Genomic DNA, 13,269 nt, shown 5'->3' with positions numbered 1-13,269 from the left:
CACATGCCTGCACAGTTTCTGTTTCTGCTGCCTTATATCTACTGCAGGAATGCCAAATTCTTTCCATTAAAAAAAGAACTTGGCCGGGCACAGTGGCTCACGCTTGTAATCCCAGCACTTTGGAAGGCTGAGGCAGGTGGATCACCTGAGGTCAGTAGTTCAAGACCAACCTGGCCAACATGGTGAAACCCCATCTCTACTTAAAAAAAAATTAGCCGGGTGTAGTGGCAGGCACCTGTAATTCCAGCTACTCAGGAGGCTGAGGCAGGAGAATTGCTTGAACCCGGGAGGCAGAGGTTACAGTGAACCAAGATTGTGCCATTGCACTCCAGCCTGGGCGATGAGCAAAACTCCATCTCAAAAAAGGTTCAGATCACTGTTTGTCATAGATGAGTACTTTCTTTTCTTTTTTCTTGGAGACTTCACAGGTAGGAAGAGTACTTTCTAAAATAAATCTCTTCCTGCGTGTGGTGGTGGTGGTGCACATAGGTGTTCCAGCTACTCAGGAGGCTGAGGCAGGAGGATGGCTTGAGCACAGAAGTTCAAGGCCAGCCTGGGTAACATACCAAGAGCCTGTCTCCAAAAAATAAGTAAATAAAAGAAAGCTGCTAATGGCAGTGGGTGTATTTTTTTTTTTTTTTTTTTTTTTTTTTTTTGAGACGGAGTCTCCTTCTGTGGCCCAGGCTGGAGTGTAGTGGCGCAGTCTCGACTCACTGCAAGCTCCGCCTCCCAGGTTCATGCCATTCTCCTGCCTCAGCCTCCTGAGTAGCTGGGACTACAGGCGCCCGCCACCATGCCCAGCTAATTTTTTTGTATTTTTAGTAGAGACGGGGTTTCACCATGTTAGCCAGGATGGTCTCGATCTCCTGACCTTGTGATCCTCCCGCCTTGGCCTCCCAAAGTGTTGGGATTACAGGTGTGAGCCACCGCGCCCGGCCTTGGCTGTGGGTTGTTTTTGATATGAAGCCTCTCACTTTCGCCTGGCTGGAGTGCAATGACGCAATCCCGGCTCACTGCAACCTCTTCCTCCCGGTTTCAACCTCTGCCTCCCCCGTAGCTGGGATTACAGGCTCCCACCACCATGCTCGGCTAATTTTTTGTATTTTTAGTAGAGATGAGGTTTCACTATGTTGGCCAGGCTGGTCTCGAACTCCTGAACTCGTGATCTGCCTGCCTCAGCCTCCCAAAGTGCTGGGATTACGGGCGTGAGCCACTGTGCCTGGCCTAATGGCAGTATTTTTTAAATTTGGATTGTTGGCAGTTGGCCTGTGTTGAGAAAGTATGTGACTTTTTCCCAAGCCTGGTAAGTTGGAGCCTTGGATTTGAGATGCTGGAGAGGGAGTCCTTACTCCTTTCTGCAGTGTTTGTCTGTGTCGTCCCCTAGTTTACCAAAGTCCATTTTGAATGTATCATCCCCAACCCAACTCCAGCCTACAGATAGTGCCAGACTGGCAGTAGGTAGAGTAGCACTGTCTTTCTGGTCCTGGACCTCAGAGGGCTTTGCCTCTTAGGGTACTCTTACCACTCAGAGATGTGCCTTGGGTTTTCAGAGAACAGAAACCCATTAAGCTGTTTCCCCTATTGTATTCATCTGCGCTTTGTGTTTCTGGCAATATTTCTTTTATATTTCAACTAAATTTTACATTGCTAATTCATATATTGTTCTACTTTGTGTAATTCTTACTGTACCATTCAGCTTATTGATCATTACTCCTTGTTTTCCACCATTTGTAAATTCAGCATGTAATCAGAGCTTTCAGAAAAGCCATGTTGAACACGGTGTGGTGGCTCATACCCATGAGCCTAGCACTTTGAGAGGCTGAGGCAGGAGGATTGCTTGAGCCCAGGAGTTTGTGGAGACAGCCTAGCAATGTGGCAAAACCTCGTCTCTACAAAAAATACAAAATTTAGCTGAGCGTGGTGGCACTTGCCTATAGCCTCAGCTACTCAGGAGGCTGATGGAGGAGGATCACTTGAGCCTGGGAGGCGGGTTTTGCAGTGAGCCAAGATTGTGCCACTGTACTTCAGCCTGGGTGACAGAATGAGACCCTGTCTCTGAAAAGAAAAAAGAAAAATAATGTTGACTAAGACTCAGCCTTCTGGAGCTCCAGAGTGGAGTGACTTCACCTGTGAGCTTCATCTGCCTTTAGGTTTTTAGAAGGTGTTTAAATTTTCCTCCAGAAAATAATTTGAAACTTAACAGAACTATGTAATATAAAATGAAATATCTTAGGATGCCATCTCACTTTTGAAACTTTCTATTCTGAAAAGCTCTCTAGAGATTAGCATTTTGAAATTCTGTCCATTCTTTACACATCATCCTGCCTGCCTTTATTTTTGCAATGGCGTCGTCACAGGTCACTGCAGCCTTGACCACCTGGGTTCAAGCAGTTCTCCCGCCCCAGCCTCCTAAGTCCCTGGAACTACAGGAGCTCACCACCATGCACAGCTAATTTTTAAAACTATTTTTGTGGAGACAGGGTCTCATGTTGCCCAGCTTGTCTCCAACTCCTGGCCTCAAGTGATCCTCCCACCTTGGCTTTGCCAAGTACTGGGATTACAGGCCCTGAGCCGCATGCCCTGTCCCCACCCTGCCTTATAGACACAATTATCAACAATGTGTTTCTGGTATTTTGTGTATGTTCTTTTGTTCTCTCCCATTTGAATGTATAGTACATGATAAGTGCCAGTTAGTTCTGCGGAGGTGTTTCTAATCTGGCAGACCAGTGGTTTTCATCTTTGCATTAACTATTACTACCTTTTTCAGCAGGTTTGTTAGGAAGGCAGGTCTGACTACTAGTTGCAGGGATCCTGTACAACTAGACAGTGAACCAAAGCCTATCCAAGTTTCTCCCAGATTCCTAGAGGGTGGAGACACTTCAGAACTTGTGTTGTATTCATGGTTTTTCCATGTAAATTGTCTCACCAACTGGGAGCTGGGAGTAGGGCTTGCAAAGGGAATTTCCTCAACAGCTTCTTTTCACCTCCAGCCTGAAATACGGTGTTGACAAACCATCTTCCAGCCTCACTGGGAACAGTGTGGTGACAAGATTACCTGGGGAATCCATTGTCCTAAAGACTACTGGCTACTCAGCATGAACCATGAGCGGTTCCAACATTTTAACATAGAGCCCAACCCATTAATGAGGTAACTGATCAGGCAAAGATCACTGGATGCCAAAACCTTTCAGGTAAAAGGCTGCTGAGGAACAGAATTTTAGCACAGTACTCAAATGTTGCTTCACAGGTCACTTGCAAAAGGAAAACATCAGTCTTTATTTATTTTAGAGACGGGGTCTTGCTCTATCTCACAGGCCGGAGTGCAGTGATGTGATCACAGTTCACTGCAGCCTCGACTTCTCAGGCTCAAGTGATCTTCCCACCTCACCCGCCCCCCCAGTGGCTGGGACTACCAGTGTGAGCCACCACGCCTGGCTAATTTGGAAAACACCAATCTTCACAATGGACAGATCTGACTGCTGCCAGTATAATCAAGTGATCAAACCTAGTATCACTTATGGGGTAGCTTGATGTTACTGTGCTTCCTAAGATGGTATCAAGAACACAGCAGTATCTCACCAAGAAATTGTTGACTGGAATCTAACCAAGCATCTAGACCTCCAGCTGACAGGAAATGGAGAGGGGGTAGAGGAACAAGTTGACATTCAGAAACAATCAGATGAGCAGAATATGTGTGATATTCCACAACTGCCAGGGCTCTTCAGTAAGTCATTGTCATTTCAAAAAAGGAAGGAGTAGGTATTCTGGGTTAAAAGGCATTTAAGAGAGAACCCAATACAATGTACGAATCATTTTTTTGCATCCTAGTTCAACAAAATAAATGATTATAACAATTCTTGTGACAATTGGAAATTTGAAAATGGAATGAATATAGGTAATATAGAATTGTTTCCTTCAGTACGGTAATGTGACTGTAATTATGTTCTTCTTTTTAGTGTTTTATGGGCAAAGCTTCAATACTAGCAACTTTTTTTTGTTTTGAGATGGACTCGCTCTGGTGCCCAGTCTGGAGTAGAGTGGTATAATCATAGCTCAGTGCAGCCTCAAACTCCTGGGCTCATGCGATCTTCCTCTCAGCCTCCCACGTAGCTGGGACTGCAGGTGTTATGCCACCACGCCTGGCTAATCTTTTCAATTTTTTGTAGAGGGGGTTTTGCTGTGTTGCCCAGGCTGGTCTCAAAAGTCCTGGGCTCACGCGATCTTCCCTCCTTGGCCTCCCCCAAAGGGCTGGGATTACAGTTGAGAGCCACTGCACCTGGCTCAAACTATATGGAGAGGAAAACAGCAAAATTAACATTTATTGAACCTAGGTACTCTGTGTGTGTGTGTGTGTGTGTGTGTGTGTGTGTGTGTGTGTGTGTGTGTGTGTGTGTGTGTGTGTTTCATTGTACCATTCAGCTTTGAAAACTTTCATAATAAAAGTGAATATAGGCCGGGCGCGGTGGCTCAAGCCTGTAATCCCAGCACTTTGGGAGGCCGAGACGGGCGGATCACGAGGTCAGGAGATCGAGACCATCCTGGCTAACATGGTGAAACCTCGTCTCTACTAAAAAAAAAAAAATACAAAAAACTAGCCGGGCGAGGTGGCGGGCGCCTGTAGTCCCAGCTACTTGGGAGGCTGAGGCAGGAGAATGGCGTGAACCCGGGAGGCGGAGCTTGCAGTGAGCCGAGATTGCGCCACTGCACTCCAGTCTGGGCGACAGAGCGAGACTCCGCCTCAAAAAAAAAAAAATAAATAAATAAATAAAAGTGAATATATACATACACACACAAATACATATATACATACACAGGCAGTCTATTTTCCTTTTGTGCTTGTTTGACTTTTCCAAGTTTTATATCGAGTATGTCCTATGATTAAAGTCAGAAAGGCAATAAAGGTTATTAAACATATAAGGTGGAAAGAGAAAGTGCTAGTGGGATTCCGGGTTCAACACTGTTGAAGTCAGCTTTACCCATCCTTGTTGCTAGGCTGTGACTTAGGAAGGATTCTCTTTCATTTGAGCCTCCAGAGAACTAAGCCAGGTGGTTCCCACTAGATGAATGGCCCACTCAGAGGCTGCCAGAGAGCATTTGGTTGATAATAGATGTTCCTGAAAATTGTCCATCAGTGGCATACATGTCTGATGTGGACTTGGCCTACGCCCAAGGAACATGGGCAAATGTAAGCCATTTACCAGCCTTTTGTAATATACAAAAAACAAAAATGTGGGCCAGGTGAGGTGGCCCATATCTGTAATCCCAGCACTTCGGGAGGCCGAGGCAGATAGACACTTACGGCCAGGAGTTGGAGACCAGCCTGGCCAACATGGTGAAACCCCATCTAAATTAGCTGGGCGTGGTGGTGCACACCTGTAATCCCAGCTACTTGGGAGGCTGAGGCGTGCGAGTTGCTTGAACCCGGGAGGCAGAGGTTGCAGTGAGCTGAGATGGTGTCCATTGCGCCCCACCCTGGGTGACAGAGTGAGACTGTCTCAAAAAAAAAAAAATACATGAATAAATAAATAAGCAATAAAAATGTCAAAAGAAAACCCAAAAAGATCAGAGAAGAAAAAATGTCAGCAGATGTTTCTAGTCATTGTGATGTGCAGAGGTAAGGAGGCCGTCCCGTTTCTTTGCATTTTACAGCAGTATTCCTGAGGTCCACTGACCGTTTTGAGGGAGGATATATTTAGAGTCGTATTTTTATTTCACACTGGGAACACATTATTTGCATTCTGCTCACAGAAGGAACATTTTCTTTTTCCTGCATCCAATTCAAAACACATTCCACCCAAAAGCTTATTTGAGAAATTTTAGAACTCAAACTAAAAAAATAAAAAATCAACAGTTGAAACACAGGGCTACAACACCACTGTGTAGTTTGGCTATGTTTTGAAGACAATTATCTCCTGGTAAAGTAACATTTTAGGAAGTTTTGCTAAATGTCTCTGACTCATGCCGGTTTAAAAAATTTTAAGTCTAGCAACAAGTGATGACTCACAGATCGGGGAAGATTCTGAACAAAAGCTTTACCAGAACGTACAGCGTCTAAGAAGGTCCTCAGCTTTTGCACTTTAGAATCTTTCAATGGTTTACTCTGATTCGTAGATCAATCTCAGGAAATTTAGGCACTGTGCACACAATGTCATTCAGCCATTCTGTCAACACGAATTGCATCCCTGCCCTGTGCAGTGCTGCACTCGGTGGAAAACATTACCACTGTTGCCAGCCTGGGTAGAAACCTTTGAAAGCACAATGAACTAAGGACTGGTGTGCATGAAAACCCAACTCCTCATGTCATTTTGACAGCAGTAGGTGGTGAGTTAGGGATCTGAGTACCCGTACACCCTGTGTGCTGCCACACTGAGAGGCAGATGTCCCAGGTGGTTACAGCAGCAGCTTCTAGGAGGTTTGGAAGTCATAAACACCAACCTCATACTGAAAAGCCTAATGCCAGGTTGGGCATGGTGGTTCATGCCTGTAATCCTAGCACCTTGGGAGGCTGAGGCAGGAGGATCATCTGACCCCAGGAGTTCAAGACCAGCCTGGGCAACATAGGGAGACCCTATCACTACAAAAAATAAAAAGTTAGCCAGGCATGGTGGCATGTGTCTGTGGTCCCAGCTACTTGACAGGCTCAGGTGGGAGGATCACTTGAGCCAAGAAGTTGAGGCTGAGGTATGATCACAGCACTGCAGCCTGGCCAAGAGAGTGAGACCCTGTTTCAAAAAATAATAATACCAGAAGCTAATAGGTCCTTCCCATTGAGCTGTAGATTGGCTGGGGTTTTTTACCATGGTACAAAGTTTGGGCAGAAATTCGCATTCCTGCGTGCATGGTAAGGTTTCCAGACAAGAAAAGAGGGCCTTTGCCGGATTCAGTGGTTTGCACCTGTAATCCCAGCACTTGGGGAGGCCAAGGCAGGAGGATTGCTTGATTCCAGGAATTTGGGCAACATGGTGAAACCTCACCTCTACAAAAAAAAAAAAAAAAAAAAATTAGTTTGGCATGGTGGCATGTGCCTGTAGTCCCAGCTAACCTGGAGGCTGAGGTGGGAGGCTCACTGGAGACCAGGAGGTCGAAGCTGCAGTGAGCTGAGCCATGATTGCATCGCTGCACTCCAGCCTGGATGACAGAGTGGGACCATGTTACAGACACACACACGCACACACACACACACACCACCACAACAACAAACAAAAACCCCCACGGAAACAGGAAGGAAGCAAGCTGCAAGTATCATGTCTTAGCCCTCTTAGATTAGGGAACCAATCTATCCATGGTTTCAGTGGTCAATGCTTTGAATCTTCTTGCATCCTCAGAGAGGCCTAAAGGGGATAACAGGACCAGGAGAGATTGAAGTTAGACTCAATCTGGTAGAAAGAGTGGGGCCTCAGAGAAGAAGGGATGAAAAAATCCCCTTGGGTGCCCAGCCTGATACTACATTTTTTAGTATGAGGTTGGTGTCTATATACTCTTAGAGCTCCTGGAAGCTGCCTCTCAGCGTAGCAGCACACGGGGTGGGTGCTCAGAGAAGAGGGGATGGAAAAGCCCTCCCAGTGGATAGGATAGAACATGCACCTTGAACCTGGTGCTGTGTGTGGGAGGAGTGGCCCCCAGGAGCTGAGCTGGAAAGTGTGTGTGCTTCGGGTGAGAGACTGGTGCTGGAAATTAGACAAGGGTAAAAACTGTCATAGGCTAACGAGAAAGAAGTGTGGGTCCCAGAAACTTCATGTGGAGTTTGGCTGCCATCCCCCTTCCCTTATAACCCGTTATCCAGTCATAGCTGATTGACAAGTGGCCCAGGACTCCATGGGAAAACCCCTGAATTCTGTCAATACCTGGGGTCCATACAGTACAGACAATTAAGGAGGTCTGATGGAAGCTACATTATGAGGGGCATGGGGGGCTCCTTAAAAAATCACCACGGAGGCCGGGCGCGGTGGCTCCAGCCTGTAATCTCAGCACTTTGGGAGGCCGAGACGGGCGGATCATGAGGTCAGGAGATCGAGACCATCCTGGCTAATACGGTGAAACCCCGTCTCTACTAAAAAATACAAAAAACTAGCCGGGCGAGGTGGCGGGCGCCTGTAGTCCCAGCCACTCGGGAGGCTGAGGCAGGAGAATGGCGTAAACCCGGGAGGCGGAGCTTGCAGTGAGCTGAGATCTGGCCACTGCACTCCAGCCTGGGCGACAGAGCGAGACTCCGTCTCAAAAAAAAAAAAAAAAAAAAAAAAAAAAACCCACCACCACGGTAGCCAGGCAGGGTGGCTCACGCCTGTAATCCCAGCACTCTGGGAGGCCGAGGTGGGTGGATCACCTGAGGTCAGGAGTTCGAGATCAGCCTGGCCAACATGGTGAAACCCTGTCTCTACTAAAAAACAACAACAATAATAACAAAAATATATATACACACACACACAAGTTAGCCAGGCGTGGTGGTGGATACCTGTAATTCCAGCTACTTGGGAGGCTGAGATGTACACACACACACACACACACACACACACACACGTTAGCCAGGTGTCATGGTGGATGCCTGTAATTCCAGCTACTTGGGAGGCTGAGGCAGAATTGCTTGAATCCGGGAGGCAGAGGTTGCGGTAGTTGCGTAGCCTCCTGTGGAGGTTGCAGTGGTGAGCTGAGATCATGCCATTGCACTCCAGCCTGGGCAACAAGAGTGAAACTCTGTCTCAAAAAAAAAAAAGAGCCGGGCGCGGTGGCTCAAGCCTGTAATCCCAGCACTTTGGGAGGCCGAGACGGGCAGATCACGAGGTCAGGAGATCGAGACCATCCTGGCTAACACGGTGAAACCCCGTCTCTACTAAAAATACAAAAACTAGCCGGGCGAGGTGGCGGGCGCCTGTAGTCCCAGCTACTCGGGAGGCTGAGGCAGGAGAATGGCGTCAACCCGGGAGGCGGAGCTTGCAGTGAGCTGAGATCCGGCCACTGCACTCCAGCCTGGGCGACAGAGCGAAACTCCGTCTAAAAAAAAAAAAAAAAAAAAAAAAAAAGAAAAGAAAAAATCACCATGGTGTGGACAGAGTCCAGGTAGGGTCAGCTCCTGGGTTCTGGGAAGATGATGACGATGGTGGTTCAGGACATGGTACAAGACTAGATTGAACATGTCGTGTTCCGGCCTCCAAGTGTGTCTCTGCTTAAACAAAGGGAAGACCAGTTAACTTGAGAGGATGATAAACTAGAAGTCACAGCGTAGTGAAACCCCTCCTTTGGAACAGTGGGACTCAGGCAGTGGTGTGTAGAGCCGGCTTATCCCAGTTTGCAAGAACTGGTTATACCCATTTCTTTCCAGCTCAGTTCAGTGGCCCCATATTTATAGCTTGAAATTGGCCATGCTGGGAGTATTTACACCATGGTAATTGGTAAATGCTACACATCAGGGCTCTTGATTTATACAAATTCCTCCCCAGAGAACTGGTTAGACATTTACCAGCACACCACTGGACTCAGGAGGAAAATGCCCAGAGAGAGGTGAACACAAAGAACATTCCTGCAACAGGGGAGGACAGAGGGGGCATCAGTGGGGGCTGGACATTGAGTCCACGAACAGTGCCTTAAATCCCTTGAGAGAGCCCCATCCCCTTCCTTCTCCCAGACTGTGCATCTCAGTCAGAAGGAGCCAGTCTGTTGAGATTACTCAATACCCCTGGAGTGAAGAGACAGAAGATGGGGTCAGGGGGACATTTAGGTAATATAGAGGTGAGACCCCACAATTCTGCAGACTACTCCAAATTCACCTAACATCGCAATAGTCTGATTCCCAAGTCATTCATTAAATTTTTTGAATATAACTAACAGCTTAATATATTTCCCACTTCAAGGAAGTACTTAAACTATTCTAATGGTGAATATAGAACATTTTAGGTTGTTTCTGGGTTTTGTTGTTGTCATTTATTACTAGTAGAGCAAGTAACAGGTTTTAGCTGACCCTGGATGTGAATACAGTTTAAATCTTGAAAGCTCTAAGTGGGCAGGTGGGGAAAGAACAGTTACCTATTTTATTATTATTATTATTATTATTATTATTTTTGAGATGGAGTCTTGCTCATCACCCAGGCTGGAGTGCAGTGGCGGGATCTCGGCTTACTGCAAGCTCCGCCTCCCGGGTTCATGCCATTCTCCTGTCTCAGCCTCCCGAGTAGCTGGGACTACAGGCGCCCACCACCACGCCCGGCTAATGTTTTGTATTTTTAGCAGAGACAAGGTTTCACCGTGTTAGCCAGGATGGTCTCTATCTCCTGACCTCGTGATCCGCCCGCCTCGGCCTCCCAAAGTGCTGGGATTACAGGCGTAAGCCACCGCACCCGGCCTATTTTATTATTATTATTATTATTTTTGGAGCAGGGTATTGCTCTGTCGCTTAGACTGGAGTGCAGTGGTGTGATCCTGGCTCACTGCAACCTCTGCCTCCTGGGTTCAAGCAATTCTTGTGCCTCAGCCTCCCAAGTAGCTAGGATTACAGGTGTGCACCACTACACCCGGCTAATTTTTGTATTTTTATTTTAATAGAGACAGGGTTTCGTTATGTTGGCCAGGCTGGTCTTGAACTCCTGAGCTCAAGTGATCCGCCCTTCCCAGCCTCCCAATGTGCTGGGATTATAGGAGTGAGCCACTGTGCCCAGCCAGAACAGTTATTAAACTGCCTTTGTTTACTGTTTTTGTAGAGACAGGGTCTTGCTCTGTCACCCAGGCCGGAGTGTGGTGGCACAGTTATAGCTAACTGTAACCTCAGACTCCTGGTTTCAAGTAATCCTCCCGCCTCTGTCTCCCGAATAGCTGAACTACAAGTGCCCATCACCGCACCAGTTTAATTTTTTATTTTTTATTGTAGAGATGAATCTCGTGCTGTCGTCTAGGCTGAAGTGCAGTGATGCCATCACTGCTCACTGTAGCCTTGACCTCCTGGGCTCAAGCATCCTCTCACCTCAGCCTCCCAAACTACCTGGGACTACAGGCATGTGCCACCATTAGCAGCTAATTTTTAATGTTTTGTAGAGATGGAATCTCATTATGTTGCCCAGGCTGGTCTTGAACTCTTGGCCTTAAGTGATCCTCCTATACTGGCCTCTCAAAGCACTGGGATTACATCACACTCAGCTCAACAGCTGCCTTTAAATGCAGAGAGCTCCCTTTGAGCGTCTTTTCAGAAGGCTGGAGATCCTAGGACAGAATAGATCAGGGGCCCAATCCCTGGGCCACAGACTGGTATACCACGGCCTGTTAGGAACTGGGCCACACAGCAGGAGGTGAGCAGAGGGCGCGGGAGCATTACCACCTGGGTTTCACCTCTCTTCTCACAGGAGCACGAAGCCTATTGTGAACTGCGCATGTGAGGGATCTAGGCTGTGCACTCCTTATGAGAATCTAATGCCTGATGATTTGTCACTGTCTCCCATCACCCCCATCTAGTTGTAGGAAAACAAGCTCAGGGCTCCCACTGTTCCTATGGTATGGTGAGTTGTATAATTATTTCATTATATATTACAATGTAATAATAATATAAATAAAGTGCACAATAAATATAATGTCCTTGAATCATCCTGAAACCATTCCCACCCTACCCATCCCTGTCTGTGGAAAAATTGTCTTCCACAAAACTAGTCCTTGGTGCCAAAAAGGTTAGGGACCTCTGTAGATTACCTAAATGATGTTGGGATTATACGACACGGTTGTGATTGGATTATTGTCTGCATTTTGGATAACTTCCCTTGGACATATTTTTAGAAGCAGTATTACTGCTTCTAAGTGTTCGTGTTCGTTTGTGCGGGTGTTGACACCACCAAACTGCTCTCCCCAAAAGGATATCCCAATTTGCACTCATACCAGTAGCATATGTGCAATTGTTTCACCACAGTCCTGCCAATATTGTCCTTTTTAAATAGTAGATAATGCAATCCGTGAAATGGGATATGAACTGGCTTTTCCTTTCTCATTAGAAAGGTAGACCATTTTTCACGTCGTGGCTTCCCTGGGTATTTACTCTCCCAAATGCTGGCTTCTAGACCCCGCATGGAGGTTCATGCCTGTAATCTCAGCATTTTGTGTGGTGGTGTGCGCCTGTACTCCTAAGTACTTAGGAGGCTGAGGTGGGAGGATTGCTTGAGCCCAGGATCGAAACTGTGGGGTGTGTGGGATCACTGTGAGCTGTGATCACACCACTGTACTCCAGCCTGGGAGACAGAGCGACACCTTGTCTCAAAAAAAAAAAAAAAAAAAAAAAAAAAAAAAAAAAAAAAAAAAAAAAAAAAAAAACCAACAGTGCAACTACCCCGCCCTCCGCGCACACGAAATGCTTGCTTCCACTTCCCATACCCAGGTGGGGCAGGGGCTGGAACTCCGTAGGCTATGGGAAGGTGCTGGGGTCAGCAGCCCCAGCGGGTGCTCAGTTGTGTTGAGGCCACACTGCCCTGGGGGCCCTCTGGCTGGGACAGTTCCCGGTGCGGGCTCCCTGCACGCTGAGCCGCTGTAAGCGCCTTTCCGAAAATCTCTGAGCAGAGGCTTGGAAACAGTACTCTTTCACGCAACACTTTTCCTGTATCCATCAGGCCCTGACAGATAACGGTTTGGTTTTCTTCCCTACAGCCGTGTGACTTGTACAAGGGATACTAGCTGCGTCCTTGGGCACGAAGCCCTAGTCACCTCTCAATTCCCCACCTATGTGGCCCCCATGGCTCCGCCGGTTCCAGGACCTCCCCTCGAAGCCTCAACCACCACAGTGGGTGCAGGTGCTGGAAAAGGGAGGAGTCCCCACATTTCACGGGGACTGCCTGTGATGACCACAGGGGAGGTTCGCCGCCGACCGGCTCTGAGCTTGAGGCCTGCTTCTGGCCTGGACTTGGGGGCCTGGGCGAAGCGACCCAGCGCGAGGACCAGTCCCCAACCGACCCGCTCCTAGCTCTGGGCGCCTTCCCCAGCAGTCAGACGGGGGCTCCAGGGGCCCGTGCACGGCCACATGTCCCCGGGCCAGGCAGGGGGTCGTGGGGACGCATCTGCGCGAGGAGCACAGTGTTCTCGGGCGTGGGACAGGCGCAGCGCCGTGGGCTCCAAGCTGAGCTGGGTCGGCTCTGCAGCGCCAGAGAGCGAGGCGGCGCAAGGAAAGGAGATGGGGCGGGATGTGGGGAACGCTGTCGACTGCTTGGATCTCTCCATGCCGGATGGCGCCAGCTGCCTCCAGCTCAGCCTGCGGAAATCCGAGCTCTTCCAAGCGGCCCGACGGCCCGGGCGCCCCGCGGACCCCGGGCTCTT

The sequence above is a fragment of the Rhinopithecus roxellana genome, chromosome 12 (assembly GCF_007565055.1).
Source record: "Rhinopithecus roxellana isolate Shanxi Qingling chromosome 12, ASM756505v1, whole genome shotgun sequence".
Taxonomy (NCBI): Eukaryota; Metazoa; Chordata; class Mammalia; order Primates; family Cercopithecidae; genus Rhinopithecus; species Rhinopithecus roxellana.
Note: the sequence above shows the minus strand (reverse complement) of the source record.